The following is a 27,568-nucleotide window of genomic DNA, read 5'->3' on the forward strand; positions in this document are numbered from 1 at the left end:
TGTTTTTAATTCCTCCCTTACTGCCTTCTTTGGTGTTTGGTTTTTTTCCTAGTGTGCCATTTTGATTCCAACCTCATTTCCTCTCCCCAGGCTTTTGTTCTGTTGCTCGCCCCTTCTGCCATCACATGTCCCAGAGGGCCATGGGTAGCATATGCTTTTATAGCTTTTGACAGATGCCATCTGGGAAGCTGCCCCAGCCCCGGGACTGCTCTGATGGGGGTGAAACCGAAGGCAGCCTCTGTGCTAGCCCCTGGGTGGAGGGGGGAATGTGGGCAGGTCAAAATGCACAACCACATTTTTAAGGATAAGATCCACATTGCTCCCCACTCCCCACCTAGAGATAGCATCAGACCCCCACAGGTTCAGGACTCAGATGAATTCGTTTATTTGGTGTTTTCTGAGCACCTACTACACACCAGGCACTATTACAGACACACGGGACACACTGATGAACACGGAGGCCCCCGCTCTCTCGGGGCTCAAGTGCTAGTGGGCAGGGCACAAGCTACAGGGAGATGGATTGTTGGCACAGTGAATACACTATTGACATAGTAAATAAGGAAACCAGAGAAAGAAAGCAGTAAGTGCTGTGGAGAAGGGGGGACCGGGAAAGCTGACTGCTGAGGGAGGGGCTGCAACCCTAAGTAGGCAGTCAGAGACGTTGAGATTGGAACAAAGGTCTGAAGGAACTGAGGGAGGAGCGGTGTGGATATCTGGGGAAAGAAGGTTCCAGGCATAAAGTCAGCAGGTGTAAAGGCCCTGTGGCAGGATTGTGCCTGGCAGGCTGGGGGAACAGTGAGGAGGCCAGTGTGGCTGGGGTGAGTGAGTGGTGGGAACTGGCGGAGATGAGGGCAGGGGGCCTTGAGAGTCATGCTCAGGACTTCAGCTGAGCTCAGTACAGACACTGACCCAGTCCTTCCAGCCTAAGAAGATTCCAGAAGCTCTGATGGCAAGAAATGCTCTCTTCACCTTGCCCTAGAAATAGAATCCATGGCTTCTTCCACTTTATTATTTTGGAAGTTTTAAAAATGTAGGGGAAAAAACCTAAGGCCAGGACTTTGGGGAGTCTGGGACGACACAGCAGGCAACTTGGCGGTGTCTGATAACAGCACATCAAAGGGACAGCAGATGATTGTTAAAAGGAAAACTAGCTTTCCTTCCTCCAGCTCTCATCAGCAAGGTCCCCTGGCGGTAATTAACACGCCTGCGCAGTGACTCAGGGCCGGGCTGGTGCTTTCGTATTTCCATCCCGTGGTGTGAGCTGCAGCACCAATCTCAGATGGGCAGGTAGCGAGCATCATGATGGGGGCCCGCATGCGCCTTCCATAAACACAGAGGTCATCATCTCCAGCCGGTGAACACCGACTCCAGGGTTCCCCAGGGAGCCTGGATAACCCAGCAGCGTCAAGTCTTCATTATCTCTGGCTGAGGCTTCGCCTTTGGAGATTCTGCACAGGGTTGCTCAGCCACCTGGTGTGGGTCCCAAGGACCTCGGCTGCTTCCACTCATCAGACGTTAGCTGTATGGCTTGGATTTATTACTGCTTATGAGCTTTAAAAAAAATTGATGTAAAGGATGCAGAACATAAAATTGACCATCTTAACCATTTTTAAGGTTACAGTCTGTGGCATTAAGCACATTCACACTGTTGTGTAGCCATCACCACCATCCATCTCCAGAACTCACTTTGTCTTCCAAAACGGAAACTCTGCCCTCATTAAACACTAACTGCTCCTCCCCCACACCCTGGCACCCACCACCCTACTTTCTGACTTTCTGCACCTGACTACTCTAGGGACCTCGTATACCATGTGGAATCGTATACCATGTGGACTCAAAAGACAAATATAACGTCATTCACGGTGTAGCATGATTCAGAATGTCCTTCCTTTTTAAGGCTGAATAATATTCTGCTGTATGGAAAAACCACAACTGACTGCTAAACAATCATGGGGGAAAAAAGACTGGAACTAGAAAAAAAGATCTTCTTCAACTGGAAACATAAAGACACAACCACAGCAGGACGGTAGGAGGGGCGTGCTCACGATGTAATCGGGCCCCACACCCCCCAGGTGGGTGACCCACAAGCTGAAGAATAATTAAGTCACAGAGGCCCTCCCACAAGAGTGAGAGTTCTGAGCCCCAAGTCAGCCCCCCAGCCTGGGGTTCCGGCATTGGGAGGAGGAAGAGACCCCAGGACACCTGGCTTTGAAGACTAGCGGGGCTTAACTCTAGGAGTCCCATGGGATGGGGAGACAGAGACTTCACTCTCTTGGGAAGTGCACACAGAATCTCGCATAAGCCAGGTCCAAGGGCCGAGGCAGTGATTTCATAGGATCCAGGGCCAGGCCTGCCTGCTGGTTTTGGAGGGTCTCCTGGGGAGGTAGGGGACATCTGTGGCTCACCCAGGGGACACAAAAACTGGTGGTGGACACCCCGGAAGTGTTCATCTGCAAGAGCTCTCCTGGAGGCTGACATCTTGACTGGATCGTTATCACTGAGACCCAGCCCCACCCAACAGCCTGTAGGCTTATGGACTGGGAAGCCTCAGGCCAAACAACACATTGGGTGGGAACACAGCCCCACCCATCAGCAGACTTCCTGAGCCACAAAACACCTTTACACATGGCCCTGCCCACCAGAGGTCCAGGACCAAGTTTCACCCAGTAGTGGGCAGGCACCAGCTCCTCCTGCCAGTAAACTTGCATAAGCCTCTAGTCCAGCCTCATCCACCAGGAGGCAGATACCAGAAATAAGAAAACAATAATCCCAAAGCCTGTGGAAGGAGTCCACACACACAGGCCAGACTCTACACTGGGACCAGCTGGATCCTGGCCCTTGGGGGACAAGAGAGTGTACCACTGGGACACATAGGACATCTCCCACAGAGGGCCACCTCAGCAAGTTGAGAAACATGACTAACCTACATAAAAATACAAATAGAAAAACAGACGATATGAGGCGGCAGAGGAATATCTTCCAGGCCAAGGCAAGAGATAAATTCCCAGAAGAAGAAATAAGTGATGAGGAGATAGGCAATTTATCTGAGAAAGAGTTTGGAGTAATGATGGTGAAGATGTTCAGAGAACTCAAGAGGAGAATAGATGCACAGAGTGAAGTTTTTAGCAAAGAGTGGGAAAATATAAAGAATACCCAAACAGAGCTGAAGAATAAAATCACTGAAATGAGTAACACACTAGAAGGAACCAAGAATAGATTAAATGAGGCAGAAGAATGGATCAGTGAGCTAGAAGACAGATTAGTGGAAATCACTACTGCAGAACAGAAAAAAGAATGAAAAGAAATGAGGATAGTTTAAGAGAACTCTGGGACAACATGAAGAGCTCTAATATTTGCATTATAGAGGTCCCAGAAAGAGGAGAGAGAGAGAGAGAAAGGACTTGAGAAAATTCTTGAAGAGATAATAACCGAAAACTTCCCCAACTTGGGAAAGGAAGTAGTCACCCAAGTCCAGAAAGTGCAGACAATTCCACACAGGATCAGCCCAAAGATGAACACACCAAGGCACACAGTAATCAAATTGACAAAAATTAAGGATAAGGAGAAAATATTAAAATTAGCAAGAGAAAAGCAACAAGTAACATACAAGGGACCTCCCATAAGGTATCACCTGATTTTTCAGCAAAAAACTGCAGGTCAGAAGGGAGTGGCACGATACATTTAAAGTGATGAAAGGGGAAAACTTACAACCAAGAATACTCTATCCAGCAAGGCTCTGGTTCAGATTTGATGATGAATTCAAACACTTCACAGAAAAAAGCGAAAAGAATTCAGCACCACCAAATCAGCTTTACAACAAATGTTAAAGGAACTGCTCTAGTCATTGAACCATAAGAAAAGAGAAAAAAAAAGAAGAAAGAAAGAAAAAAAAAAAGACCTACAAAATAATGCTTTGGCAATTCAGGGTCTTTTAGGGTTCCATATAAATTTCAGAATTGTTTGTTCTAGTTCTGTGACGAATGTCGCGAGTACTCTGACAGGAGCTGCGTTGGCTCTGTGGATTGCTTTGGGCAGTACGGCCATTTTGATAATGTTGATTCTTCCAATCCAAGAGCTCAAGATATCTTTCCATTTCTTTGTATCATCTTCAATTTCCTTCATCAATGTTTTACAGTTTTCAGAGTATAGGTAACCTCCGTGGTTACATTTATTTCTAGGTATTTTGTTGTTTTTGATGCAATGGAAATGCTTATGTCAGTTATAAAATTCTGGGTTTTGAAGTGAGAAAAAAAATTTCACTGTATGGATGGACCACATACATCTGATGATGGATACTAGGGTTGTTTCCACATCTTGGCTATTATGAATAATGCTGCTTTGAACATGGGTGTACAAACATCTGTTTGAGTCCTGCTCTCAGTTCTTTTGGATATATACCCAGAAGTGGGATTTGCTGGATCACATGGTAGTTCCATTTTCAAAATCTTTAAGGGATCTCCCCACTATTTCCCACAGCATCTGCACCCTTTTACATTCCTACCCACAGGCACCAGAGTTCCAACTTTTCCACATCCTTGCCAACACTTGTTTTTACTATTATTATTTTTGCTTGTAGCCATCCTACTAGTGTGGGGTGGTAGTTACTCCCAAGTTTTAAGAGGTGGTTCCTGCCTTCCTGGAGGTGTGTCTCAGGTTTATAAAGTCATTAGAACACCTGGTGAGCAGCCCCAAGGATAAGTAAGACCCAGATGAACCCAGGACAGTGAAGCGCTTCCCTAGCAGAAGCAGAGCCAAGGAGGCCCCACCCCACAGCACCTTTCCCAAGGTCCCCCTGCTGACAGGTGCTTCTGCTTGGCCCCTGTTCAAGAAACACTGGCTTGGGCAGAGACGGGTTTCGTTTCTCCAGTTCAGGGTTGGACAACCTGTTCTGCCACAGTCTCACAGATGCCACTCCCAGGCATAATTCGCACTGCAGAATGAGGTCAGTGGAAGAAAGGGAGGGGGTGGATGGAGAGGGGCCGGGCGGGACAGCCAGCTGGCTCTCTCCCACTCATGTCCCGCTGCAGGCTCCACTGGTGACATGTGTGTCTGTACAAACCCTGGGGCTGGGGGACGATCACTTCTGCTGTGATCCTCTCGTGAACAAGAGAAGGTAAAAGATGTTTAGATGCTACCCTAAATCAGGTCCCTAAATCAGTGCTTCTCAATGGGGGATGATTTTGCCCTCCAAGGGACATCTGGTCAAGTCTGGAGACAGTTTTTGGTGGTCGGAACCTGGGAGGGGGTTAAAAATAGGAAATATTTGTATTTCAAAAGTATTGAAGGCAGCCTAAAACCTTAAACAGGATTCCAGACATTGGAAATCTACAGAATAGACAAATAAATATGCAAATCTGCCTCCCCTGTGGTGTTGGAACTGGATGTGGGACAACGGAGGAAGGGTGTCCTTCTCTATATGAGCCTCTGAAGTTATATAAATGTAGAATACTTTATAACAGTAGATTAGCATTAAATACTAGCCACTGAATTTTCATAACTTAATTTGTCTCCTAGACCAAGTTCTGTACATCCAAGACATACAGACCGCTCCATCCCCACCCCAGGGTTGGCTCAGCCTCTGCCCCCAGATCAGTCCACAGATCTCTGTCAGTGGTCCACAGCCTAGAACCCATGCCCAGAGGAAGCAGGGAGGGCAGGGAAGGAGGCCGACGTGTCTGAAGAGTGGTTCCTGATCCCGGACCCCTAGTTGGAGGTTGTTGAGGCTGCTGCCTCCTCTTCCCTTCCTTGGTGTTTTTAAACCAAGATGGGGTCCTGATGGTGGGGACCTGGGTGATGCTAGAGTGTGGGCACAGAGAAGAGTGGACCCAGAGGAGAGAGATGCCAACCCAACCCCAGCCCACCTTCACACCGAGCCAACCATCACCTGAGAGGTTGTCAGACTGGGGGATAGGCAGCCCTATGCTTGTCAGTCACCGGGAATTACCAAAAAGAAGAGAACGACCAGGGACCCAGGACACTGGGCCCCCTGCCATGAGGGAGCTTCTATAGGGAACAGATAAAAGTCCTGAGCCCCGAGGTGGCCCCGGGAGCAAGCCTGGGCTCTGGCCCTCAGTGCTGACCAACAGTGGGTAGAGGCCAGGGTTGCTGCTCACCACCTTCCAGTGCCTCCCGTGCACAAGATGCCCCCACAGTCACGCTGCCGCCGAGAACCCCTGCCTTAGACCATCTTCTAACAGACCCTTGAGAAAACTGGCCCAATGTGGGCCAGACCCAAAAATATACCTCCTGCTGATTGTTTTCCACAGAAGCAGGTGAAATGCTTTATCCCTTCCTCCTCCTTTCCCCTGGTAACCATAAGACTCTTTACTGTGTCTGCGAGTCTGTTTCTGTTTTGTAGATGAGCTCATTAGTGTCCTCTTTTTTCTTTTTTTAGATTCCACATGTGAGTGGTATCATATGGTATTTTTCTTTCTCTGTCTGGCTTACTTCACTTAGAATGATGATCTCTAGGTTCATCCATGTTGCTGCAAATGGTATTATTTTATTTTATTTCTTATGGCTGAGCAGTATTCCATTGTATAAATATACCACAACTTCTTTATCCAGTCATCTGTCGATGGACATTTATGTTGCTTCCATGTCTTGGCTATTGTATATAGTGCTGCTATAAACATTGGGGTGCATGGATCTTTACAAATTAGAGTTCCCTCCAGACATGGACATAAAGGTTTTAAAATAAATAGACTTTATTTTTTTGGAGCAGTTTTAGGTTTATGAAAAACTGAGCAAATAGTACAGAATTCCCACAAATCTTCTCTCCCCATCAGCCCTCTGCCCCAGAGTTTCCAATTCCCCTAATTATTAACATTTTGCATTGATGTGGGAACATTTGTTACAATTAACATTTGTTACAATTGATATTTGTTACAATAGAATCAATACTGATACATTATTATTAACTAAATTCTACAGTTTACATTAGGGTTCACTCATGTTTTTGTATATTCTATTTTTTAAAGTAGGCTTTATTCTTTAGGGCAGTTTTAAGCTTACAGCAAAATTGAGCAGAAGGTACAGAGATATTCCATAGACCCCTTACCCGCAACATGCATAGCCTCCTCCATTGTCCACATCCCCCACCAGCCTGGTATATTTGTTGCAAATGATACACTTACACTGAGAAACCACCATCACCCAGAGTCCACAGTTTACACGAGGGGCCACACTCTGTGTTGCACATTCTGTGGGTTTGGACCAATGTATAATGACACCTATCCATCTTGACCGTATCCCACAGAATGGTTTCACTGCCCTAAAAGTCCTCTGTGCTCTCTACCTCTTCCTCCCTCCCCCTCTAAACCTGGGAGGAGGGGGTGTGTCTCCTTTTTCTATCTCCAGTTTCGTCTTTTCCACAATGTCATATAGTTAGAATCACACAGGATGTAGCCATTGAAGTTTGACTTCTTGCACTTAGAAATATGCATTTAAGTTTCCTACATGTCTTTCTGTGGTTTGATCTTGTTTCTTTATAGTGCTAATATTCCACTGTCTGGATTTACCACAGTTTGTTCATCTATTCATTTATTGAGGGACATCTTGGTTGCTTCTAAGTTTTGGCAATTATGAATAAAGCGGCTCGAAACACTTACGTGCAGGTTTTTATGTGGACTTCAGTTTTTAATACATTTTGGTAAATACCTAGGAGCTGGATGATAGGAGTGTGTTCAGTTTTGTAAGAAACTGCCAAACTGTCTTCCAAAGTGGTTGTACCAACTGGCATTTCCGTTACATTTAAATTTACATATTCATGGCTTAGAATAGCAGTTGGCACCCAGGAAGTGCGATACAAGTGTTAGCTATTGTTGCTAATATTCATATCTTTAATTAATATTAAACACCCTGTGGCTTGCTAAGCTCATCCTTCCAACACTTTTGAAAAAGGATTCCCCCCTAAATGTCCCTATTTCTTCCAACAGAGGAAGGGTGTCTAACCATCTAGGGCAGGGGTAGAAGCTAAATCTAAGCCCAGTCCTTGTGTAGGAAGCCAAGGAGGGAGGCAGAGAGCAAGCATACAGGCTGCAGAATGGTGTGCAAATGCCAGGAGACCAGAAAGGGACAAAGGACAAAAAGGGGCCCCCAGTTAAGTGTATACAGCTGCTGTTTTGAAGCAGGTAGAGAAAGGACCACCAGCGAGGAGGCTGGAGGGGGCAGGGCCTTGTGGGCCACTTGACAAAGTCAGGGCCTCATTCTGAGCCATTCAAGGGTGCATTTAAAGTAAACGGGTAATACATGCATTCGGCCCCAAAGGGTGTAGGAGTCTGCCTTCCTGGATGGTGGCTCCTCCCAGGGACCAGACCAGAGCTGTGCTTAGAGAGGGCCTGCTGTCCCCAACCCCCTACCCCTGATGTGTGACCCACAACAAGCTTCTAAACCTCTGGGCTCAGCTGCCTCACTTGTGAAAAGGGCACCAGGATGACAACAGCCTGAATCTTGCTGGGTTGGCGCGAGGATTTCATCACCAAACACAGCGTTACCTGGGGGCCTGGCAATGCAGGTTCTCAGGCCCTGCCCCGGAACTGCTGAATCAGACGCTCCGTGGGCTGGGCCCAGCGGCCGTCGTGTTAACAGGCCCTCCACAGGATTCTGAGAAACACATTAAAAATGTGTTTTCCAGTACACATTTAAATCTAGAGTTAAAAAGATGGTCATTTTAAATGAATCACGTGGCCACACTAGTTGTGAATTACTTGTTGGAGGCACCCTCACCTTTCGTATGAGCAAGCAGGTTGGGTAAGCAGGTGGAGTCTGTGGATTTGCCCCACTGAAATCACTGATGGTAAGACTCATGTTGGGCATTTCATTTAAAAAAATTCCAGGGTTCCACCCCATAGGGTCTCAGAACCTCCAGAAAATTCTCCAGGCTTGAGCCCCCTCGGCAACTCAGCACACACACTAATGTTCAATCTCTGTGCATTTATCTAGAACATAACGCCCACAGGGGCGGAGAAGTTGCACAGCACAGGTAAATAAACCAAGTGAGGGATTAAGTCATTAGTACTGAATTGTCTTGCCACCCAGCGTGACTGTCGCTTCCAGCAGGGAAGACAGCCTTCCTTTTAATTTTCTTCTAGCAACTGAGGTATGATATAACAGAGAAGGGACCCAACGTTTCTTACAAGAGCACTGATAGGGGCTTGCATCCTCTCCAATCTGCTCATCTATTCATTTGCCCCAATTCGTATAAGCGCCGAAAGCCCGGTCAAGTTAAATAAGTATTCGGGACACACAGCTCGTGGCATAAAAGGGGGTGGGTAGTGAGTTCTGCAGAATGTTGTGTGTTGTTCCTACGCCTTCACAGAGGGTGACATACTTTAGATGGTCCCCTCATCCTGATCGGGCACTGACCGATCTCACTGCTGCTCCTGCTGGTTCTCCAGTGGCCAGGACCCAGAAGGGCCACAGGACGTGTGATTACACACAAACACACTTGCACAAGAGCGGGAGAGACTGAAGAGCCAAAGGAATACGGCAGGCCTCGAGCCCGTTTTCCTCGTAAACATCACCCTAAGCGTCTCACTGGTTTCCCTGGGTGGCAGCTTAAACACGTCGAAGAAAACGCAAGCGACTGCAGCTCTGCTTCGTTTAACCTCACGTTAGTATGTTTATGAGAATTTCTATCACATGGAAAATTTAAGATCTTCACAATTGTGTTAAAAAAAAAAAATCTGAAGGAGACACGCTACCGTAGACACAGCAGGCTCCTACAGCAGCCAAAGCAGACAATACCGCTGGATCGACTGGTTATCTGCATATTGATTTCAGTTTTTAAAAGGGAAAATTTTCTCAAGATCATTGCTGATTCACGTGCAATTGTAAAAAAAAATAATAGAGATTCCTCATACATTTTCTCAGCTTTCCCCAGTGGTAACATGTTTTTTCTCCACTTTTAAAAATTGTGGTAAAATATACATAACAAAAATTTTATCATTTTAAGTGTATAGATTAGGGGCATTCAGTTCATCCACACTGTTGTGCAAACATCACCATCATCCATCTTCAAAACTTTTTCGTCTTCCCAAACTGAAACTCTGTCCATATTAAACACTCACTCCCCGTTCCCCCTCCCCCAGGCCCCGGTAACCTCTACTCACTTCCTACCTCTATTATAATTTGCCTATTCTTGACAAGTCATGTAAGTGGAATCATATGGTATTTGTCCTTTGGGGTCTGGCTTATTTCACTCAGCATCATGTCCTCAAGGTTCATCCACATTGGAGCGTGTCAGACTTTCCTTCCTTTTTAAGGCTGAATAATGTTCCATTGAATGGCTACCCCATGTTTTGTTTATACAGTTATCCACTGACGGACACCTGGCCGAACCATTTCGCATTCACCAGCGATGAATGAGAGTTCCTGTTGTTCCGCATTCTCATCAGCACTTGGTACTTTCAGCGTTTTGGATTTCTCCCATTCTAATAGGTGTGTATGGTATATCATTGCTGTATTAATTTGCAACTCCCTAATGACATATCATGTCGAACATTTTTTCATATGCTTATTTGCCATCTTTGGTTAGGTGTCTGTTTAGGTTTTTGTGCTTGTAATTCAGTTGTTCATTTTCTCATTGTGGAGTTGTATGAGTTCTTCATATACTTGGATAACAATCTTTTATCAGATGTCTTTTCAAATATTTCCTTCCTTTTTTTCTTTTTTGTATACACACATACACACACACATATATTGAAGTATGGTCAGTTTACAATGTGTCAATTTCTGGTGTACAGCACAATGCTTCAGGCATACATGAACATGTATTTGTTTTCATATTCTTTTTCACCGTAAGTTACAAAATATTGAATATAGTTCCCTGTGCTCTACAGTATAAACTTGTCTTCCAGTCTGTCTTGATGGTCTTTCCCTTTTATTTTTGGCAAGATGGGAGTCACTGGAAGGTTTTTAGCAAAAGAGGGTGGGACTGAAACTTTAACTCCTATTAAATATTCAGATGGTGGTGTCTCATATGCAGTTTTCTGGGTAAGGTCCAGATAGGAGATAAACATTTGAAAATAATTAGCACGTAGATTAAAAAAAATTACATGAGATTCATATTATACAAAATTAAACATTTAAAAATAAACAATTTACTCATATTCAGCACATTCATGACATTGTGTCAGCATCATCTCCCTCTAGTTCTAAAATATTTTCATTATCCCCAAATAAAACCCTTTCACACAGTTCCTCCCTTCCTGCCCTCAGCCCCGGCAACCTGCCGTGTCTGTATGGATTTGCCTGTTTGGGACATTTTAAATAAATAGACTCACACGACATCTGACCTTTTGAGTCTGACTTCATTTACTTAGCATGTTTCGAGGCTTATCCACTTTGTAGCACATATTAGGACTTTGCTCTCTTTTATGGCTAAGCATTCTATCAAATGTACATACAACAGTTTGTTTATCCACTCATCTGCTCATGGATTTTTGGACTGTTTCCACCTTTTGGGTATTACTAACAGTGCATGACAATGAACATTTATTTACAAGTATTTGTTCAAGTTCCTGTTTTCAGTTCTTCTGGGTAGATACCTAGGATGTAGATGACTTTTTAAGGTTGCAAGACCAGAAGCCAAGGGGGTGAAAGAGACAGGGGACCAAGGTCTGAGATCAGTGTGAAGAGGAAGAAGCCACAAAGGAGCCGAAGATGGGGTGGGAAGAAACCCAGGAGTGTGTGGTGCCCTGGAAGCGGTGTGGAGACTGCTCTAAGGAGGGAATGTGTCAATTGTGGCCAACAGCCCAGGAAGGTGAAGATGAGAACTGTCTCCTGCCTTCAGCAACACACAGGTCCCTGTGACTCCGACAGGGACAGTGGAGTAGCAGAGGCCTGAAAAGAACAAGTTTAATGGACAGTAGAGAAGACCTAAATAAACAGAGAGATACACCATGTTCCTGGATTCAAAGATTTAATATTGTTAAGATGCCGTGTTAAGATGGCATCTTTCCCCAAATTGGTCTACAGATTCAGTGCAATCCCAATCAAAAGCCCATCGTGGTTTCTGGTAGAAATTAACAAGCTGATTCTAAAATTTACACAGAAATGCAAAGGATCTAGAGCAACCAAAACAATTTTAAAAAAGAACAAAGTTGGAGAACTACTCACTTTCAAGACTTACTACAAAGCCACAGTCATCAAAACAGTGTGGTCTTAGCACAAGGGGATCAAAGAACAGAATACAGAGTTCAGAAACAGACTCACACTTTCTGTCTCAGTCAACTGATTTTTGGCAAAAGTGTCAAAGCAATTCAACGAGGAAGCAGACAGTCCAGAACAACTGCATGTCCCTATGGAAAACAATGAACTTCGATCTCATCTCATCCCGTATACAAAAATTAACTCATGGTGTATCACAGACAGAAGTATAGCTGTTAAAGGCATCAGTTTTACTTAATCTGGGATTTCAGTGTATGGACAGCCATAAACCACTGGTCTATATGATTGCTCCTTAAAGACATCTTGTTGTGTTGGTGATACAGTGGTTAGCATAGCTGCCTTTCTAAAGACATCTTGTCCTTAAAACAGGACTTTTGATCCTTCCTTGCCAGACTGTCCATGTCCCCAGTGTCCTGGCTGCAGAGAAAGCTGGCATTTACACTGGGCCCTCCTTCCTCACCTCTCAGGTTCACTTCTTCCATTTCTATCCATTCTACCTCCATCTCTCTCCACCTGCACTGCCTTCCCTCTAGTGCAAGCCCCACCCTCTCCACTGCTCTCCAGTGCAATGGCTGAAAAGGACTCCCCACTTTCTCTCCTTGCCCCACCAGCCATCTCCATCCTGCAGCCAGAGCAGCCAGATTCTCCTGATTAAAGGCCTTCAGCTACTTCCCACTGTGCTCCAGAAAAAGGTCCAGATTCTCACCGTTGCCCTGCCACCACTGACCTCCTCCTCACAGCCACACGGCGGTCATCTGTTCCCACGCTGTTTGCATCTTCAGGGTCTTGGCACATCTGTCTTCTCCATCTAGTGCCCTTCTCCTTTGGGTCTTGGCATACACGCCTCTTCCTCAGAGAGGTCTAGCTGACTCCTCAATCCCAGGAAGGCCCCATGTTATGACCTCATTGTACCCTGGGCTTTTCTTCCACTGCACTTAGGTTCTCCTACCTTGTATCAGTGTGATCAACATGGGAGTCAGCTAGACTGTCTGCTCCATGGCCCAGAACCCTGCTTGCTCCGTGCATCACTGCAGGCCTATGACCAGTTCAGTGTTTAGCATGTTGAGGGCGCTTAAGAAATACTACTTGAATGAATGAGAGAGACCAAAGTTCAGACCCCACTCGCCCATTTACTATGCACTACCCAACATCAGGAGCTAAGCTTCTGAGAAGTCCCAGGTGGCCTGCTTTCACGGATTCCTCGTAACCAGCCTGTGGAGGTGAGTGCTGTTGTTGCTTCCATTTTACAGGTGAAGAAAGGGAAATGTGGATGAGTCCAAAAACCCTGCCTGGCATCCCCCAGCTACTAACAATGGAGTCAGGTTTTCAATCCAGGTTTTTTTTTACTTCAGCCTGAGATCTCACCTGCTGCTCTATGCTGCAAGGGACTCACCTTGCGCTTAGAAAAATCCAAAGATCTGACTCAGGTATGATACACACTCAACGGACAGTCTCTAGTATTCTTTTAATTAAAAAATTTTTTTCTTAAATATGTAGCACGTGGCAGAGAGGGAAACCGCACTAGATGTTTGGTATTCACTAGGGACTAAAATTGACAATATTGTGTCATTTTACTTGAGTTGGGGAGACAGACAATAATAAAGAGGTACGGTACCAAAGAAATGTGAAGGAAAGTTAAAGGAGGCAATGATCAAGGGAGGCAAGGCTGGTGGAGGTGGTGAGTCAGTTGAGACTTGAAAAATGAAGTAGAGCAAGCCTGAGAGAAGCAGAGATAGGGACAGTCACAGGTTGCGGGGCTTAACCTGGAGGAGCGTTTGTCCAGTTGCAAGACTTAATGAGGTGGGGCTGCAGATATCTTCAAAACAGAGACGAGGCCGTCTAGAGGCTCCTGGCCTTCACACTTGGACAAGGCTATCTCCCTCACCGCTCTCACGTCCTGACTCAAAGGTCTTCGCAGCGAGGCCTTCCCAAGCTGCCTCATTTAACATTTCCACGACCCTCCATGTCTCCATTTCAACATAGTGTATTTTACTTAGTTCTCTTGCCTCTCGCCTGCCTCCCCCACTAGACCGTGAGCACCATAGAGGCTGAGATCTTTGTCCGGTGCCGCAGCACCTGCGGCTGGAGCTCAGTTTGCTAAACTAATCAATAAGTTAATTAATAGGTCGGTTTTGCAGAAAAGGCAGCCACGGCCGGTGCCCGCCAAGCTTTGTCGAACAGGTACCGCCATCCCCTGACCAGGGACGAAAGCGGTTCCCAGGTACGCCCTTGGCCCAGGAGCCGGCTCTGCTTATCCTTGGCCCAGCCCGCCCGCCCGCCTCCTGCCTTCACCTCCTGCCTTCACGCACGGCCTTGGGTCCTTACTTCCGAGTCTTAGGGCCCATCGGCCACCCCTTCCCCGCAGACCCCGCCACCACCCCATCTTATCCCATCCCCCAACCTCCCGCCGCCACCACAACCACCACCTCAACACCGCCGCAGTGGCGTCAGCTCTGCGCATGCTCGGCGGCGTTGAGACGGGCTGCGTGCGGAGGACGAAGGCCCCCAGGCGCAGGCGCAGGACCGTCCCGCACGGAGTGGGGAGGGGCGTCGGGCGCGCTAGCTCCCTCTGGCCACACCCACCTCCCCCATCCACCACAGGACGGGCGCGCACGCGCGCTAGGAGAGGAAGGGCGGGCGGGCACGCGCATGAGGCAGGCGGGCGGCGGAAACGGGAGAAACTGTCCGTGGTGGGGGGAGGGGAGGTGACGAGTGCGCGCGCAGCGGGGGCGCGGGCGGCGTGGGGGGGCGGCCGAGGCGGGCGGGCGCGCGCACGAGGCTTACCCTCGCTCGGCGGCGGCGGCGGCGGCGGCTTCTTTGTTTCGTGAGGAGAAGCGAGACTCCCATTCTGCCCCCGGCCTCGCGCGGAGGGGCGGGGGCGGCGCCGGGAAGGCTACAGCGCCGGCGACTCCCGGTAAGGAACGCGGGTCGCGGGGGGAGTGTGGCGCGGGGCTTGGGAAGACGGTTTGAATGGAGCCGGGCCGCCGAGGGGGGAGGGGGCCGCCGGCACCCGGAGCGGGGCCGGGGTACGGCGGCGCCTGAGGGTCAAGAAGCCTGGCCGGCACCGCGCGCGCGTGGAAGGCCATAGTGCAGCGAGGCCGCAGCGGCTACAGTATCCCCGGGCCGACCGGGTGGGAGCCCGGGCCGCGTGGAGGCCGCGCGCCCCCCGCGCGCGCTCTCGCTGGGGTCGTGGGACAAAGCTCGTCGCCCCGTCGGCGGGCCGTGAGCCCGGCCCCCCTCGAGGTCTCTGCCGCGGCTGCAACAATAGCCAGGCGTCCGGACTTTTCTAGCTACGTTGTAACGGGTTCGACTCGAATGTTGCCTTTTGGCTTGGTTGCGGTCGCGGCTTCATAGGAAAAACCCCAGATGTGTCCAGCGTCGCCTGGACACGACCATTAGCAGCCCCCTTGGGTTAGCCGACCTAAAATTTTATTTTAAAAAAATCACGTCATTTTAGATTTTCAAGGAAAGGTAAATAACTCCCAGTCCCTTGCAAGTATTGACTTAAGAATGTTTGCCCTGAAGCGAGGGGTCGGCATTAAGTGGGTAAGGACGGGGGAGCTATTTTCTGTTGAAAGCATTGTTTTATTTTGTATCCTTTTCCCTTCCTCCCAATTGATTTTCTAGATTAAGGCTTTTATTTAAAACGTGGATCTTTCAGGAGAGAGTGTTTTGTGCCAGTCTTGAAGACATCAGTCTTGATTTTTTTTTTCCGCCCAGTGAGTCCTTGAGGAAAGTAGGGAAAAAGCGTTAAGAGCCGCTTCCTAGGAATTTGAAACAAGTTTTCACTTTTAATTGACAGACCGGATTGGAGTTTGAGTCCTGGCGTTGTCAGTCACTTAGCTGTGTGACCATAGGCAAGTAGCTTAATCTCTCTGAACCTCTTGGTTTCCTCATTTGTGAAATGGGGAAAATGCCACAAATGGAGTTGGTGAAAGCCTGTAAAATGGTTCCTAGCTAGTGAGAAGCACTGTTGTTGTTCGGTCCAGTCTCCTCCTTTATTGTTCAACAAATATTTGTTGAGTCCCTACTGGGTGTTAGATGGTTGGAGGTTGGATGCCCTGAGGAGCTTCTCCTGTCATGTAGGGGGACAGGTGGTAAATTGTGTTAGAGGAACACAGTGGATGGATGTGCTGGGGAGTGAGTGCTGGGAGCCAGAGATCAGGGAGGCTGCATGGAAGAGGGGGCTTTTACTCAGAATTGAGGGCTTGTCGAGGTTGCATTTGACCACCTGGGACCAGTCATTTCTCCCCTTTGCTACACTCGCAGATTGCCTTGATCCTTTCTTGTGTAGCAGTTACCCTAGTTTGTAATTACACATCTATTCTGGGCCATCGAAGCAGGATGTGTCTACCTAATCTGTGTATCCTGGGCCACTGCACATAGTAGGCTGTTGGTGAACGTTTGTGGATGAATGAGGAGGGTCCTTGGGAGGATGCATGAAGTGCTTGGCACAGGACTGAGTGAGGGTGGCTTACTTGTAGGCAATGTTAGTCGCTGCTGTTGGTTTTTATTTTTTAACTTTGTTGTTTCCCAAACTACCTTCCCCTCAAGAATGAGGGGGTGGGGCGGTGGTTAATATAGGGTGGTGGTATGGAGGGCTAGTTCTGGAATCAGTCCTCCTGGATTCACACCCAGCTCTAAATCCTGGTTTGACCTGGAGCAACACACTTTCCAGTAGGTCCCCTCACTTGTGAAACAGCTATGACAATGATACCACCTCAAAGGGTTGTTGTGAGGGTTGAAAAGGTAGCTTGGAGGTGGAAGCCCACTGCAGAGCCTGGCATGTAATGAGCTCTCAGTTTGTTGGTGTTAGTATTTTTTATGTTTTGTATGTGTATATATATGCAAGTTAACCATTTCAAAAACTGAAAATATAACTTAGAGTCATTATATATCCCAGAAACCCCAAGTTTAATGTGCTGGGTATATATATATATAGATATAAAATTTTCTTTAAAGTCAACACATAGATGATTATGAAAATGATAAGCGTTCCTCTGCATGCCACCTAAAATCATATTGTGTCCAACCCTTCTGGAGATGTTGATCTTGCAGGTTTTTGAGCCAGGAGGTGATGGGGTGATCTCATCAGAGCTTTAATGTAGGGCAATGCAGTGGTCTCCAAGCTTTCTGTCCGTGAAAAGCACTCCAACATAAACACATATTTATGTATATACCTTTACCACTCTGTGTGGGTCCTCGAAACATTGGCAGGTAACCCTCGACCACCTGTATGTCCTAGGTGTTTATCACGTGTGGCAGAGGCGGGAGGACTAGGTGTTTTCCGTGAATGGTGAGTACAGCTTTCTGCTGATGGAGAGACTGAGGTCCAGGGGTATTTTGCCAGGAGCTCTCCAGTCAAACGTTCAGGTCTGGCTCCTGGCTTTGCCACTTTTCCCTCCTTGTGCCTCAAAGAAATGGGAGTGACAGTGCCTAGCTCCTTTTAAGTCCTCGGACATGGCAGCCAATTCTGGCCTCGGTCATCAGGGCTGCCGTGGCACAGAGGGTCCCATTCACATCCACCATAGACAGAACATAACGTGAATGGCGCCCCCTGGAGTTGTGCAAGAAGGAGGCCAACCATGCGTTCCCCATTCATGTAGTGAAGAAGCGTGCATTGAGCGCCTGCCATGAGCCAGCTGCTGCTGGGGGCTCAGCCAGGAACAAGCAGATGGGGGCCCTGTTCTCATTCGTTTGTATCTGTCTCCTTATCTGCAAAGGGGGACAGTAATAGTACCCAAATTGTAGAATTGTTGGAAGGACCAAACACCAACAAAATGCCAGAGGACAATGCCTGGCACCGAGAGCTGAACAATTTGTGGCTGTTGTCATTTATCAAGATCCCTCCAACGTTCTGGCAGGTTGAGATACAGAATATATTTTTGCCCCATTGTAGTAGTTCTGTGTGTTTTCAAAGTGGTAGCTGAGGAGTCAGCACCTCCACGTTGTCCATCATTTTAAAATTGTATGCTTTCCAGTTTCACCATACGGGTTTGGAAAGAGGGAAGTGTGCTTTGTGGCACGGGTTTTGAAAAACATCATTGATGTTCGTTTTCTATTTCACCTATTTCCTCATAACTTGTAACATTGATTGGAACACTGAAAAGAGAATCAAAGTTTAAAAAAAAAAACTAAACAGGACGTGCAAAACATACTATAAATGGGAGGTAACTGCAGGAACATTGGAGGGAAACGTCTGAGGGTGAACGTGTCAGAATTGAGTTGAGGCCAAGTTGGGGCTGTCATTGCTGTCATCACTGGTGTCACCTGTTAGTGGTGTCAGGCTCACTGGGGTGACCGGTTATCTTCTGGAGTTTGCTGTTAAGCTGCACGCTGCTGATGTGAATTTTTCCGGATATGAATGTGACGGGCCTGGGAAATTTGTCCTCGACTTGTCCTCGACTCATCTTCATGTTTGGGAAGGGTCTTTGAGGGAAGCACCAGGTGTAGCTGGGTTTCTTGGGAGGCCAGAGTTCATAGGGAAGAGGGAAGGGAAGGAATGTATCATTTCCCTCCAGTTCCCGTAGGGAAGAGGCGTTCTTTCTTTAGAAAACTGGTAGCGTGGTGTAAACCTGCCCCATCCCCTTCCTGGAAACCCAGACTGGTTTTGGGATTCCGTTCCTTCGCTGAAGGGCCATGTCTTCATTTTGGTATATGGACACTTGTCCCTGGGAACAGTCTGAGTTTTGCTCAGTGTGAAGTTCACCAGCCGCAGGTGTGTGATGAAGGAGCGCGGGCCCCATTTTTAGTAGTGATAGGCTTTAAAATGGCTCCTTGGGGTAGTTTAAGTTCTCCTTTCACTGGCAGGTCACACCCTGCTGGTTCAGGAAGCAGGTGGCCCCAAGGCAGTTACTGCCTCACCTGTTACAGTGGGAGACTTGAGGGGGCAGTGTTTGATGTGTACCACCCTGACTTGCCCTGAAAGGCCCAGTAAAGTGGTCCAGTGGGTGGTCTCATCGTCCTAATGGCAACGCTGAAGCACAGGTGCCCCTGGATGTGCCTTGGCAGCTGTGTCTGGCCTTGTTGACACCAAGTGCACATCTGATCACAGCCTGGCCTGCTGGCTCACTCAGCGCCCTTGCCCGCTTCCTCGGAACACCCCTGGAGGCTCCTGCCTTTGGAGTGCTTCTCTTTGTCTGTACTTCATGCTCTTCCAGGCCCTCCTCCTCCTGTGTCTTCTGATTCTCAGCCTAAATCAGTTACTAAGGCATTAGAGTCAGACGGACTTGAGGCAGTGCTGCCTTCCCTACGTGACTTTGGGCAAACAACTTAACCTATCTGAGCATTAAATCCCCTGTTCCTCCCATAGTCCCCGGTTGGACCCTCTGGTCACCAGTGCTGAACCAAGGAGATGTGAGTTGGGGCTAAAATCCAGCCTGGCTGGGCTTTGCTAAGCCTGGTTCTGGGGCTAGTCAGCCCCAAGGAAGGGACAGCTTTTATATTTAAAGCAGCATGTGCTAGCTGAGGCCCTGCTGGTCACTTTGGTCAGCCTTGTCCCTTCTCATTCTCTCATCCTCACAGCCATTTCATCAGTCTGTCCAGAGAAATCTTCTAAAGGCATCATCAGATCATGTCACTGCCTTGCCCAGAACATACCAGTGGTTTCCCATTGCACTTCAAGTAAGAGTCCTCCTTCCTCATCACTGCCCTCAAGGCCTGTGCTCTGCCCTCTCTACCCAGCTCTGACCTCATCTGCTGCCACACCTCTCTCTCCTGCTCTGCTCCTTCAGGGTCCCACCCTGGGACCTTTGCACTTGCAGGTCCTTCTGCCTATCCATAGCCGCTGGCTCCCATTTCACTTCAGGTCTCTGCTTAGATGTGTCCCTGTCTTTGAGACCATCCCTGGCCACTGTGGTTGAAAGAGCACCTCCCATCGGCTTGACTGTTAACCTTGCTTGACTATTCATAGCACTTCCACCCAGTTCGTGACACTGTGTCACATTTATCTGTATGCTTGTTTCTGTCACTCAGATGTCAGTCCCATCAGGTAGGGACTTTGTTCTCTGCTGGATGCCCAGTGCCTGGAACCCCGTTCAGCACAGGGTTGGTTCTCAGTTGGTATTTGGGGGGCTGGAGGACCTGACATGAGTGACACTCAGCAGCTGTAGGTGCCACGCCTCCCCACCTCCTCTTGGCCACTCTTGCATTTGTGTGTCCCTGTCATGGGGGCCTTCTCTCCCGCCCTCTCCGTGGGTCACACATCATGGTCAGTGTTGAGTATATAGCAGGCACCATGACAGACCCAGTGATGGGTCATGACATCTGTCCAGGGGGGGCTTGGCCGGGCTCAACAGAGAAAAGGAAGAGCATCTACCCGGGTTTCACGGGGAGCAGGGTCAGGACAGAACCATAAAACTAGTTATGGTTACTTGATGCATGTTTGTGCTCGGTCACATTGGACTCTGGGGTCATGGTTAAGAGAGTTTGAAAAACACCTGTGTAGCTAGGCTAGGGTTTGTATTCTTGGAGTGGACACTATCTCTGTACTGGATTAGAGCTTGAACTCCCAGAGGACAGAGGACTGGCCTGGTTCTCTTCGTGTCTTCTGCCATGTTGTAGACAAAGAAGTGCTCTTCAGTGGTTTTCAAGTGAATGAAAAATTTTAAAAGGGTGTGTGGGGGGGGGATTCCAATGAATAAAATGATACATAATTCCCAGTGCTAAAAATAATACTTGGTAACAATTTGGCCTGTCTACCTCTTAGGTAGAACTGAGAAGATATTGTAATTTATCACTGTGAGATAGTTTTTTCGTTTCTGAAATGTTCTCTTTTAAATGTAGGGCAAGATTTTGTTACTTAATTATATCACAAGGAAAGTGTCACAGAACACCCGGCTTTGGGAAGCTCGGTCCCTCAAACCATGGGTGCCCCGTTCCATCCATCCTTGCAGGTTCCAGGACTAGCGCGCTCCACGCCATCAGATCAGGTGGGGAGAGTTTTTTCAGTTGTAGAGTTGGGAGGGGATCTTATTCTGTATTTTCAGTGTGACAAATGGGGCTGGCTTTGCTGAAGCCACCCTGCCCAGCTGCCTTGAACCATCTGAGCACCAGGTCATGACTTGATTGCAGTACATCTGCTGCTAAAATGTGTCTTCAAAACAAATTTTTTTCCAAGCCCGAAAAACAAAATAGCAGATATCCTGGGGCCAAACCTAAATATAGTGCTGGGTTTTAGGCAAGATTTAAAAAAAACAAAACAAAACCAACCAACACGTAATCTCAGCAGGCAGATGTCAAAGGGTCCTGATCTTGTCCTGCCGCAGTGGCCCAGCCACCTCAATCCTTTTCAAGCAGTTTAGTTCCGCATTTAAACGTCAACGTAGTGATTTTGGTGAAGTTGAAAGTGGATGGAAAATAACACAGTCCTCAAATCCTTTCATCCCATTTTATTTCCACAAAGGCACTTCCTGGGCATCTTTTCTGGGTGTTTATTTCCCAGGTATTTTTTCTGACCTAGGCTTGTTTTTTTTCCTTAAAAAATGTTTTAAAAAATCTGTTTACAACAGTAATAGATGGTTAAAACAAACACAGACATACAAAAAGCTCCAGAAATCCATGATGTGGAAAGTGCAAGTTCCCCATCACACGCCTCCAGAGAGAGCCGCTGGCCACTGCCAACGGCAGTTTGGTGCGTGTTTTCTTTGGTCTGGCTTCTAGGCTCGGATTAGCATGTGGATATTATTATTGTTAGCAAAGTGGATCTCAGGCCAGGCACACCTAACTGTGACAATACCTTCTTCCCCTGTTTCATTTTGGATCATCCTCCATGAACATGTGCACGTAGCTGCCACGTTCATTTTTAAGTATGCTCTCTGACTTTTGCAGCATGGACTGTGGGCGGTTCTGATTGTTTGGCTGTGGAGGGGCTTCTCAGATATACCGAGGTGACCTGGCTGAGCTCCTCACAGACACTCTGACTCCAGGAACCCTGGAGTCTGTTTTCATCTCACAGCCTCCTGAACATCTTAGTTTTCAGCTTTTTGGTTCTTGGCCTTAAGTACTTTTAGTTTCAGTCACATTCCTTTGGGCTCCCTGCCTGGAATCTCCTCGTGGAGCCCCCAGAGACATCTGCCCCCCGCCCCCCCCCCGGGCCACATGCGTCTCAATAAGGTCCCAGACGCGTGTGCTGGTGGCTTAGCCATTTTGGCTCCCACACCCCTTTGTCTTTTGCTTTTCTCACCTGCGTAGGTCTGAGATGTGTGTCTGGCTTGAGGTGGATTTCTGTGTGGTGCAGAGTCGCCCTACCTTTTCCAGGCTACACCAAGTGACTTGTCAGGGGCTTGTTGCAGGAGTCCAGGCAGCACCAGGAAGCCACCTAAAACCCTGTGAAGTAGCCTTAAGGCTGACCTCAGTGACCCAAGGAATTTGCTGAAAATGCCATATCTTTAGTTTCCTGTATAGGAAGGGAAGGGGTGTACATTATCCTCAGATTCCAACTCTTCTGAAATTCCTGGCCAGGCTTGTCCAGCCCCTGTGGGTGGAAGCACATTGGAACCCTGTCTCACACCCTCTCTGGCTCAGCAGGGCCAGGCCCGCCTGCGCCCCTCAGGAAGGGTTAGCTGGCTGAAAGGAGCTTGATGATGGCTAAGAACACCACCTTCATCCAGGGGAAGTGTGAGGGCAAGGGAGAGTTTGCAGCAGCCCAAATCCTGACCCTTGATTGTCAGGCTGGACCATGTCATCACTTTTGACAGCTGGTCCTCATTTGCACCGAGACTGTGTGGCCTTCAGGCAGCTGCTGTTCCTCCAGGTCAGCAAAGCTGCCTTGTGCAGCCCCTAATTCCTCAGGGGGAAGCGAGCCGCTTGTCCTGAGCGCTGCGGGCTGGGAGCATTAACTGAGGTTTGTCCTGCAGGGAGGCTGTTTTGGAAGCAAATTCTCCAGAGTGGTTACTTAACACGTGGCTCAGTTTACTCATCTCTGTATGAGGGAAGGGGGATCGAAGGACTTAACCTGTGTGACAGGACAGTGGTGACAAGCAATTAGTGGCTGCTCTGTATCCGAGGAGGGCCTTGATGTCACCAGCAGTGTGTTGGCGCTTGCTGCTGTGTGCCTTGCATGTGTTAGCTTGTGTGGTGCAGCCGGCGACCCCTGGGGAGGGGCTGGTCTCAGCTCCAGCCTGCAGAGGAGGAAACAGTCTCAGGGAGTCCAGCGTCGTGTGGTTGGCAGATGGCAGAGTCCATGCTCAGAGTCCAGGCTGTACTGTGGCCTTGGCCTTGTGACACCAGCTCCTTCACTGACCTGCTGTGTGGCCTGTGAGCCTCAGGGACCCCTCTGTATGATGGCTCTTCCTTGTAGGGTGGTGGTGCAGCCTCAGTGAGGAAATAAATGCTTACTACCAAATGGGCCCACTCCTTTCCCTCCCCTCTATGAACGGATCTTCCCTCCCTGTGGTTTCTTCGTGACTGGTATGTCCTCAGTAGTTATAAAGTACTAGAAGGTGGGGGCAAGTCACAGTCCCCCTGGATTTTAAAATATGCCTTCTCTTTCTCTGTCTCCATGACCTGGACCTGATCCCTCTTTTCACAACACTTCTGACACCAAACATGTGAGTTTTCCACACCAAGCAGTTCTCCAAGTTTCTGTGGACATCACTGGGTGTCCTGCAGTTCAATTCAATTCTGATGATAAATACCCAGTTAGTGCAGACCTCACAGGTTAAGGGCCCAAGCCCACAAGGCTGCCCCTCACTTCAGATGCCAGTTGCAAGCAGTGGGCCCCCAGGTTATCCACACTTCTATCCAACTTGCTCACCAGTGAGGGTTCCCATGACTCCCTCCTCAGGTTTAATAATTTCCTCTAACAACTCAAAAAACTCAAGGAGACATTTGGTTGTGTCTTATGTTTACCAGTTTATAAAGGATACAGGTGAATAGCAGAAGAGATACATAGGGTGAGGTCTGGAAGGGTCTCGAGAGCAGGAGCTTCTGTCCCCATTAAGCTGGGGTACACCACCCTCGTGGCATGTGGATATGTTCACCAACCCAGAAGCTCTCCTAAACGCTGTAGTTTAGAGATTTTTGGTGCTTTATCACAAAAGCATGGTTGATTAACTCAATTTCCAGCCCCTCTTCCCTCCCTGGAGGATGGGGTGGGGGTGGGGCTGAAGGTTCTAAGTTTCTAACCATGGCTTTGTCTTTCTTGCGACCACCTCCCATCCTGAAGCCATCCAGGAGCCTACCTAGTCTATTAGAACAAAATAGACCCCTATGGCTCAGGAACATCTCATGTGGGGATTTTGGAGCTCTGTGTAAGACGTTCTTATCACCCCTGTCACTTAGGAAATCATGAGGGTTTTAGGAGCTCTGTCGGGAACGGAGGGCAGATACCAAATATATTATTGCTCTTTGTCACAAGTAGACAAAGATTTCTTAAACAAGACCTCAGAATCATTAACCATAAAAGAACAAACTTGATACATTGGACATCATTAAAAACTCTTCATCAGTGGGAGACAGTAATGGCAACCACATTTCCTGAGTAAGATGTTAGTGAAAACATAGAGCCTGTACAGAAGTGGAGCTCTCAATGGCCAGTAAGCATGTGGACAGGTGCTCAGCACTGTTGGTCACAAGGGAAATGCAAATTAAAACTGTAATAAGATATGATTATACACTTAACAGAACGGCCACAAATTTTAAAAACTGACAGTACGAAGTGTTGGTGTTAATTTAGAGGGACTGGAACACTCACCCCGACTGCTGCAGGGAGAGCAGAGTGTGCGATTGTAGTCCTCATTTGGAAAGCTGGTGATATCCACCAAGCTAAATTTACACCTCCCGTATGACCAACACTTCCCCTCCTGGATACACAAGGAAAATGAGCACCCATGTCCACCAAATGACATTGTTCACAGCTGCTTTGTTTGTGCTAACCAAGACCTGGTAGCATCGCATCTATGAACAGGAGAATGGACGAGTAGAGAGTTGATGGCTATCCCAACAGTGCGGATGTCCCTCCCGGACCTAATGATGCGTAGACATAAACTGTGTGACCCTCTATCAGACTGAGTTCAATACCAGGTGAAACTAACCTGCAGCAGTAGAGCCAGAGCAGGGGTTCTGCCTGGGAGGGTCGTCTTGTCTGGGAAGGGGCCCTCTCCCCCTTCTGGAATTTTGGAAGTGCTATGTCTGATCCTGGATTCATCCAGCTGTGTACCTGGGATCAGGGCACTTTAGGTGTGCCAAAACTCAGGGCAAGTAAATAAACAAACTGCCCCTCCTCAGTACTACACTGAGAACCGCTGCCTGCTTCCAGTTTTCTGTTCTTTCCACTGCTACGCTGTCCACAGACAGCACCAGCATCACGGATGGGACTTTTGACGGAACCTTCCCTGCTTGGCTCTCGGGATGGTTTTGCCTTGACACAATTTTGCACTTTTGGAGCCTCCTTTACTATTGTTCCCCATGTGTGTCTGGGCTTTCAGTCCAGAAATGAGTTCGCTGATGGTGGCTCCGAGCACTTACCTGCTAGCCTGACCCTTCTGAGGTGGCAGCTTCTGAAGCAGATGCCATTCTGAAAGTGTGTTGTGAAATTCCTTGCTTCTGAAAAGTGGATGTTGCCGTATTCCGGCACACAGATCTTTCTTGATGCCCTCCAGTGTCTGGTGAGCTGCTCTGTCGCTGATGACGCTGGCACTGCTGTGAGAGGAGGCAGTTAATTCTTGGAGGTGCAGTGCACTTTGATGGGAAGAAAAGTGAAGGGCTAATGCTGAACATAAACTCCCTCGGGAGGAGCTGTCATTCCGGAGGCACGCAGACACGTCCGCCTTTAGATTGGGAGGTGGCATGGATTTTATTTTGCTGTCAGTTTCAGTTGGCTCAACTTGGAGTGGAGACCTCCAGGTGAGAAAGAAACCATGAGCTGCCAGATGCTGCAGGTTCCTTAAGAAGGTGCAGGACCATTGACCCCCTTCCAACTTGAGAGCAGTGCTCTGTGGGCCAGAGGGGAGCCCCAAGGAGCCATTGCCCTTGACCCAGCCGCAGCCTTGTCCATGTCCCTTGGCTTCTCCCTTGGAAAGTGTGACTGCTGATGCATCCTCCCTGTAGACAGACCCCTGGACCAGAGATTTTGAACTCCAGGATCAGCATTTTAGCAAAGGAGATGTCACAGGGCAGAGACTAGGGGGCGGCTCGGGATCAAACAGTATCCTGTTTCTGTAGCAGATCGTGTGAATGTTTACACAGAGCTGAGTCAGTAACATTTCTTTTTAATTGAGGTATAGGTGATTTAAAATATTAGTTTCAGGTGAACGATATTGTGATTCAAACATTTTTATAGATTATAATCCAATTAGTTACTGTAAAATATTGGCTGTATTCCCTGTGCTGTGCAATATATCCTTGTTGCTTATTCATTTAATACCTAGTAGATTTATACTTTTTATACATTTTATGTATATATTTTATACTTAGTAGTACCTCCTGATTCTCTACACCTATCTTGCCCCTCCTCTCTTCTCCCCACTGGTAACCACTAGCTTGTTCCATCTGTGAGTTTGTTTCTGTTTTTTTATATTCATTTGTTTTATTTTTTTAAGTTCTCTATATAAGTGATAACATTTATCTTTCTCTGACTTATTTCATTAAGCATAATACTCTCCAGGTCCATCCATGTTGTTGCAAATGGCAAAATTTAATTCTTTTTATGGCTGAGTAACATTCCATCCCCCCTACCTTTATCCATTCATCTATTGGACACTTAGGTTGCTTCTGTATCTTGGCTAATGTATATAATACTGCTGTGAAAGCATTGGTAACATTTATCGGCTCTCTGGCCAGTCATGGCAAGCATAATTTATCAACATCATTGGATTTTTTTTAGCTGATTTTTGGACCTTGTGGAGGTTCTGAGTCATAGTTCTGGGTATCAATTTTTAGTTTACAGCAATATTCATTAAACTTTGGACTGTTGAGTATCACTTGTGAAATGTTTGGTATCAGAGTGCCATAGGTTCTGTAATACTTCTCTTTAAATGAGCCTACTTTTAAATAGTTTTATTTCTTTTTTCTTTTTTTTTCTTTTTTTTAATACTTAAAAATTTTAAATTTGTTTTATTTGGGGGAGTAACTAGGTTTCTTTCTCTCTTTCTTTCTCTCTTTCTTTCCTTTTCTTTTCTTTTCTTTTCTTTTCTTTTCTTTTCTTTTTAATGGAGGTAGTGTTGCAAAAAACTTGTTACAGCTCATTGTTGTAGCTCGGTGTTACAGCTCAGTTGTGACAGCAACCTGGATCTGGGCAAGAGACCAAGCAGCACTCAGAGAGTTAGAGAACTCAGGTTTATTATGCCAGCGGGCCCAGAGGAGTTAACACTCCAAGCTCTGCACCCCATCTGTAAGTTTACACAGGCTTTTTTAGGCTACCAGTTTACACTTTGTAACATCATATGGAAATAAGGTA

The 27,568-nt window shown here is 47.5% G+C and overlaps 1 protein-coding gene across 2 annotated transcripts in view; it reads left to right on the forward strand.

Annotated features, from left to right (window-relative positions):
- The first annotated feature begins 14,815 nt into the window (after positions 1 to 14,815).
- SMARCA4 (SWI/SNF related, matrix associated, actin dependent regulator of chromatin, subfamily a, member 4) overlaps positions 14,816 to 27,568 on the forward strand; it is a 36,070-nt gene continuing 23,317 nt past the window's right edge. The window contains exon 1 of one of the 2 annotated variants that reach the window (XM_064480236.1): positions 14,816 to 15,085. The gene's annotated coding sequence lies outside the window, so the exon portion shown is untranslated. The remainder of the gene's footprint in view (positions 15,086 to 27,568) is intronic. The other variant, XM_064480235.1, reaches the window with a different exon arrangement.

Source organism: Camelus dromedarius, chromosome 27 (assembly GCF_036321535.1).
Source record: "Camelus dromedarius isolate mCamDro1 chromosome 27, mCamDro1.pat, whole genome shotgun sequence".
NCBI lineage: Eukaryota > Metazoa > Chordata > Mammalia > Artiodactyla > Camelidae > Camelus > Camelus dromedarius.